This window comes from Callithrix jacchus, chromosome 9, assembly GCF_049354715.1.
Source record: "Callithrix jacchus isolate 240 chromosome 9, calJac240_pri, whole genome shotgun sequence".
NCBI classification, from domain to species: Eukaryota; Metazoa; Chordata; class Mammalia; order Primates; family Cebidae; genus Callithrix; species Callithrix jacchus.
In genome coordinates, this window is record NC_133510.1 from 119,531,007 (window position 1) to 119,538,466 (window position 7,460).

Here is a 7,460-nt window from a genome sequence, read left to right on the forward strand (position 1 = left end):
CTATATTGCCCAGGCTGGTCTTGAGCTCCTTGCTTTAGACCATCCTCTCACCTCACCCTCCCAAATTGCTGTGATTACAGGTGTGAGTCCCCACGTCTGGCCTGTGTCAGATGTCTTGATGGCGTGGATTTTGCTGGAGACAGGACATGCTATTGTGAACCAGTCATGGACTTGCCTAGGTCTCTGCTTTCTCTAGATCATTTCACCCTCTCAAGGATCTTGAGAGGTTTTCTCATTTCCATTTCTACTGGAGGCTCTGAGAGCTCTAACGATGTGCCCAAGGGCACCTGGCAACAAGTGGCAGAGCTGAGACCAGCCCCCAGACCAGTGGATCTGTCCACTACGTATCAACAGCCACTTGCTGAATTGTGATGACAGAAAGGACATAGCTAAAATGGGAAAAGAGGCAGCCCCATCCAAGGACAGGTGAATGACCCAGTGGCTCTGGCATCCTCAGCCCACACAGCAGCACAGGGCAGGGGCTGAAAGAGCCTTGTCGAGCTGCTGATGTCTTTATGTGGCCAGGACTGACTCCATGGTAGCAGGCCCAGCACGCATCACCCCTGCGACAGAGGATAAAGATCTCACTCAGCATACGAGATGCACTCAAGGAACTAAATGCAGACAATTGAAAAGCGCTGCACACCAGCACCAAAGCCGAAAGCCCGCAGAGTCGGCTGATTTAAGGTCTTCTGTATGGATGTGCTGATTCTGGAGAATCTTAGCTATTTGGGCTTTTTAATAGCATCTCTGGGCCTCCTTGTGAGGAACTGAAGTGCTGGAACTTCAGGAAGACCTGTCTCGTCAAGTCCGTGAGATTAGAGCGTCAAGACAGGATGAGTGTCTGATTTCCGCCAATCAAGTTTCATTTTGAAGATCTAATTATGATGGATTATGATGACTTTCTAATTCCTCACTGCCCCCCTGGGAAACTTTTTATTTTTTGAGATGGAGTCACTCACTGTGTCCCCCAGGCTGGAGTACGGTGGCATGATCTTGACTCACTGCAACCTCTGCAGTTCAAGCGATTGTTCTGGCTCAGCCTCCCCAGTCTCTGGGATTACCGGCATGCGCTACGACGCCTGGCTAATTTTTATAGTTTTGGTAGAGATAGGGTTTTGTCGTGTTGAGCTCCTGACCTTAAATGATCCACCTGCCTCGGCAACCCAAAATGCTGGGATTACAGGTGTGAGCCACTGCGCCTCCTGGGAAACTCTGAAAGGGGCCTCTCTTCCCTATTTCCTTGTCCACAGGAACAAATATTTGCCCTTGCAATTAGATCTCATCTACTGCCATCATTGCTATATTTTAGCAATTCATGAGAGCCTGACAAATGCCAGCTAACCAGCTAACTGCAGTACAACGGACCCCTTGAGTATGTGAGTGAATGTGACAAGTGGCTGGTGACATGCTCAAGTCACTCATTTGTGTCGCCAAGTTTAGCCATTTGACTGTGTGCTTCTAAGTTAAAGAGTGTCACCTCAGGTGATTCCAGGTCAAAGCGCCTTTGGAAGCAACCATGAAATTGGCTGATAAATGTAATAGTCATGGTCTACACAGGGCGTGGGATGCTGGAGACCTAAAGAGACCTGACCCACTGCCCTCCAGGTGCTTAGCCTTTGACCACACCAGGCTAGCAACATTCCAGTCTCTCATAAAAAGCATTTCAACAGGAAAGAGACTGGGCAAATAAATTGTGGTAGATGCATGGAACGCAGTGGCCTTCAGGCATTGAAAAGAAAGAATTACATTTCCTATGCTATTTCCCACCTGCACACTTCTCTTTTTTTTTTTTGAGATGGAGTCTCACTCTGGTGCCCAGGCTGCAGTGCAGTGGCGGGATCTCAGCTCGCTGCAGCCTCTGTCTGCCTCCTAGACTCAAGCGATTCTCCTGCCTCAGCCTCCTGAGTAGCTGGGGTTACAGGTATGCGCCACCATGCCCGGTTAATTTTTATGTTTTTAGTAGAGATGGGGTGTCACCATGTTGACCAGGCTGGTCTCGAACGCCTGACCTCAAGTGATCTGCCTGCCTCGACCTCCCAAAGTGCTGGGATTACAGGCATGAGCCACCATGCCCGACCCCATCTGTATGCTTTTGCATATGCTGTTCCCTCCATCTGAACACTTTTCCATCTGTCCCCATCCCCAAGAACAAGCATTTGTCATACAGTAGATGTTTAATAGATGAGCCAGCTCTCACAGCTTTTTCCTCCTTAAAGGTTCACAAAACGGGCCAGTTATCCTATGCCCCAGGGATGAGTTTGTGGTTTACAGAGTTAGTGGGGAGTAGGAAGGGAGATTGATCTGGGCATATTAGAAAGAAAAGGTCCACAGCATATAGTTAAGTGAAAAAGTAGGTTACAAGCAGTGTGTATCTTATGACCCACTTTTTGGTAAAAAGAAAATCCCATATTTACATGTTTGTTTGTGCATAAAATGTCTGGCAGGGTCCATGCCGCATTAACGCTGATTACCTCTGGGGAGGGTGGAGTCGAAGCGTGAAGAGAGAAACTTTTTGCTTTCTATTTTCTACTTTCTAAAGTGCTTTTTTCTTATTTTTAACAAGGGGTGTTGTATTAATTTTATAATTAAAAATCTAATAAAGATTTTTAAATGTGCTTGGGGGAATAGAATAACTATGCTTCCAAAATATTTGCAGTTGGGCTTTGTTGCAGATGTATCAAGCTGCGCTGTTACTTATCATGTTGGGTGTGTGTATTTTATTTTATTCTTTTATTATTTTAAGAGATGAGGGCTTGCTCTGTTGCCCAGGCTGGAATGCAGAGGAGGGATCCTAGCTCATTGCAGCCTTGAACTCCTGGGCTCAAGTGATCCTCCCGCCTCGGCCTGCTGATTAGCTGGGACTATAGGCATGCACCACCACGCCCGGCCATTTTAATCATACCTGGCCATTTTAACCTTGCCCAGCTGTTTTTTTTTTTTTAAATTTAGTGGCAGGGTCTGTGGTTTATTCTTTTGACCAGACGATGGGCTCCACAAGGGCAGGAACCGGGTCTAATGACATCACCAACAACACTAACCCCAACACTAACTCCACCATTGGCTGAGTGCTAAACATGCTGCATGCATCTCTGAGTATAATTTCACTAGCCTGTAAGTCTTCAGATACCCAGGAGGCTCTGGACAGCCATAAGGACACAATGTGAATTTTTTTTTTTTTTTTTTGAGGCAGAGTCTCGCTCTGTCTTCCAGGCTGGAGTGCAGTCGCATGATCTCGGCTCACTGCAACCTCCGCCTCTCAGGTTCAAGCAATTCCCTGCGTCAGCTTCCCGAGTAGCTGGGATGACAGGCACCCACTATCACATCCAGATAATTTTTGTATTTTTACTAGAGACATGGTTTCACCATCTTGGCCAGGCTTGTCTTGAACTCCTGACCTCATGATCCACCCACCTTGGCCTCCCAAAGTGCTGGGATTACAGGCATGAGCCACCATGCCCGGCAATATAAAAACTTTTCATTGAAAAATGCAACTAGCAATGCTCTGGAGAAACACAATTGCAACTCCCTCATTCAACCATGAAAGCTTTTCTCCACGAACAGGACCTTGACTTGTCCCACCTAAGGGAAGAAGACAATAGGATTGATGCAGAGGACAGGTTCCACCTCCCGTCCCATCCGGAACTCTGAAGGGCTGAGTTCAGAACACACTTGGTCATGTTTCCCAAAGTGTGTTCCATGGAACCACATGCCTGCCTGCACAGTGTTCTACGAGAGGGTTCCATGAATAATTATATTTGGAAAATGCTTTTTACTACTGATCCTCCTGGAGATTCACATCCCTGTGAACACACTAAATGCTCTGAAAATTCCTGCTGTAAGGAAGCAGCTTTAATTAACTTGGTCAATTGATCCCTGTCTTCCCCAGTTCATTTGCTCATAGAGCCTATGATCTCATAAACAATTCTGAACACGCTCCTGAAATATGCACTGGAAATGCTGCCCTAGAATGTTCTCAGCCAGCTGCCACCAAGAAATAGCTGATCCCATGTAGAGACAGATCAGGCTTGAAATGGTCAGTACTGGTATTCCAGGTTTCCTTCACACTGGTGTATCCCAAAGATGACAAACATTGGTTTGTAGCCTGGATGGAAGCAACACGTCCTGACTCCCAATTGCTGAGAGATCACGCTAATTCTTGGTGCTTCCTGAAAGAGATGATGGGATCACTGTTTAGTGCCATGTGCAAAGTGCCAAGAAAATAACGTGGGATATGGGGTCAGACATACCTGAGTTTGGGTACCAGTTCTATCATGGAGTCACTGTCTGACCTTGGGTAAGTCACTGTGCCTCTCTGAGCCTTAAAAATGGGGATTAAAGGCTGGGCTTGGTGGCTTAGGCCTATAATCCCAGCACTTTGAGGCCAAGGTGGGTGGATCACTTGAGGCCAAGAGTTCGAGACCAGCCCAGCCAACATGGTGAAACCTCATCTCTACTAAAAATACAAAAAATTAGCTGGGCGTGGAGGTGCAGCCTGTAGTCCCAGCTACTTGGGAGGCTGAGGCAGGTGAATCGCTTGAACCCAGGAGGCAGAGGTTGCAGTGAACTGAGACGGCACCACTGCACTCCAGCCTGGGCAACAGAGCACAACTCTGTTTCAAAAAATTTAAAAAAGGGGAGGATTAAAATGCATCCCTTGAAGAATTGTTTGATGAGTGGACATATTATATAGGGATGCTCGAAAGTTGCTACAGTATCCTTCCAAGTTATTCACTCCTACTGAGGTAGGAGGTGGAACTCGACTCCAGAGGTGGGGCTCAGAGACGGGACCAGATTGAGGACTAGCTAAAGCAGGGCCAGGCAAAAGCAGCTTTCTATCAGACGCGCCCGCCAGTGTGCCACGTCAATTTATCATTGCTATGGCAACACCTGCGAGTTACCGCCCCTTTTCATGGCAACGCCCCAATGATTACTACCCCTTCTCAAGAAGTTTCTGCATGAACCACCCCTTAATCTGCATGCGATTAAAAGTATGTATAAATACGACTGCAAAATGGCCCTGAGTTGCTGCTCTCTGTCTGTGGGGTACCCCTGCTCTGTAGGAGCGGTCACGGCGCTGTAACACAGCCTCATCAATAAAGCTGTTTTTCTTCTCCCTCTGGCTTGCCCTTGAATTCTTTCCTGGGCAAAGCCAAGAACTCAGGGGGCTAAGCTGCACTTTGGGGCTCGCCTGCCCGGCATCACTACTGCTGCTCTGCTCACTGTGGAAAGGTGGAGATCTCTCTTTGCTTCTCTCAGTTTCTATTCTCCCAAAGACTAGGAGTGCTCTTTGGCACAGGAAGTACGTGGTCTGTGGAGTTATAAGACTTCCAAGGACACTACAGGAAAAGGGGGCAGATATAAAATAAAATTCTTCTGATATCGCAAAAATCTGAATTGTAAAACATTGGGGAAAAATGCCATCACAAAACTTTTTGAATTGTTAACAATAAAACCAAGGCACCATCAGTCTATGAGAATCTTGTAAGTGCTCTTAAAAGTAGATAAGAAGAAGAAAAACAAAAATACAAAAAAACAGACGCCGGGCGTGGTGGCTCATGCCTGTAACCCTAGCACTTTGGGAGGCAGAGGCGAGAGGATGGCTTGAGACCAGAAGCTCGAGACCAGCCTGGGCAACATAGCGAAACCTCGTCTCTAATAAAAATAAATTAAAAATAGGACCAGGCATGGAGGCTCATTCCTATAACCCCAATGCTTTAGGAAGCTGAAGTTGGCAGATCTTTTGAGGTCACGAGTTCAAGACTAGCTTGGCTAACATGGTGAAACCCCCCATCTCTGCTAAAAATACAAAACTAGCTGGACGTGGTGGCATGTGCCTGTAGTCCCAGCTACTCGGGAAGCTGAAACAGGAGAATCGCTTGAACGCGGGAGGCGGAGGTTGCTGTAAGCCAAGATCATGCTACTGCACTCCAACCTGGGCAACAGAGTGAGACACCGTCTCAAAAAATAATAATAAAGAAAATAGGCTGGGTGTGGTGGCTCATGCCTGTAATCCTAGCACTTTGAGAGGCTGAGGCGGATGGATCACGGGGTCAGGAGTTCGAGACCAGCCTGGCCAAGATGGTGAAAACCCCGTCTCTACTAAAAATATAAAAATTAGCTAGGTGCAGTGGTGGGCGCCTGTAATCCCAGCTACTCGGGAGGCTGAGGCCGAAGAATCAATTGAACCCAGGAGGTGGAGGTCGCAGTGAGCTGAGATCGGGCCACTGCACTCTAGCCTGGGCGACAGAGCAAGACTCCATCTCAATAAATAAATAAATAACAAAAAATAATTTACAAAAAGACGTTCACGTGTCAGTGGCATAAACAGTTACAAGTATTACTGAGTCCTCCAGCCTTGGGTTGCAACGTAAGCACCACGGTGTGCTTGCTGAGTGACCTTTGAGAAACAACTAAACGTCTCTGTCCTTGAAGTTCGTCAGGTGTGAGATCGAAAGAGGAGTACCAAACTTCACAGGAGTCATGCTGTAAATCCCTGCAACCTGCCAGCTCAGGACCTGGCCCAGAGTCGGCACCCAATATTGGTGTTATCAATCCCATTATTACGCACTGGGTGTTCACTTCCTTTTGCCAATACTCTTTCCCCTCTCCTGTCCCCCTCTTGCCCCAGGCCACCTCCCCACGCTTTTTTTTTCTTTGCCATCAATAGGGAAAATCAAAACAAAACAAACCAAGCCAACGCCAAGCTCTGATTGCTCTCCGCGGCTCCAGCGTTTTCAAGGAGCGGGGTCAAGGTCAAAGGCCCCCTCCCCGGCTGCCCGGGACGGGGCTGTAGTGGGATGCTGGTTCCCAGACTGTGCCGGGGTTCTCCAGGGAGAAACGCAGGGGCGGGGCCGGGCACGGGCGGGGAGTCGCCGCTGGAGGGGTCCCCGCGCGCCCAGGCCTCCCGCAGGCGGGAAGCGGAGTCCCGGGGGCGGCTGCGCTGCTCGGCCCCAGCGGGCCCGCCGCGCCGCCGCGGCTCTGGCTGCCTGCTGCATGCCAATTAGGCCCTAATTTGATTTCTGTTCTATCTATGCGAACCCCATTAAAACCCAATTCCGCTTATTACCAACAGCTTTCTTGCAACGCGACGCCTCTCCCTCCCAGAACTGCTACTCAGGAGCGCTGAGAAGCGGGGCTCCGCAGGCTGGCGGGGACATCTTCCCGGTCCCCGCTGCCCCAGGACGCGCTGGGTCCCCGCCGACTCCTGCCCCGGGGCTCCCCGGGTCCGGACTGGGGCCCAAGGCCTGGGGCAGGCTCCAAGTCACCAGGCAGTTTCTTAGGAAGCAATGGAATCGTAGGAAACTGGAATGGAGGGTCGTTGGAAACTCAGAGGTCCCCAGGTCCCTCCTCTCCACCCCCTGAGGGAATTCCAGAGCCGCCTGGGCGATCATCAGTCCCGCATCCGCGCATGGGCTGTTCCCAGAGCGGGGAAGCTCCCTCCCTCCTTCCAGGAAGCT

The 7,460-nt window shown here is 49.2% G+C and overlaps 1 long non-coding RNA gene across 1 annotated transcript; it reads right to left on the reverse strand.

Annotated features, from left to right (window-relative positions):
* Positions 1–2,158: 2,158 nt before the first annotated feature.
* Positions 2,159–7,409, reverse strand: LOC103795429 (uncharacterized). Its single transcript, XR_622994.5, has 2 exons — positions 7,070–7,409; positions 2,159–4,169 (listed from the first exon to the last, which is right to left on the reverse strand). It is a non-coding gene; the product is annotated as an uncharacterized LOC103795429 (long non-coding RNA).
* Between the last annotated feature and the right edge of the window lie 51 nt (positions 7,410–7,460).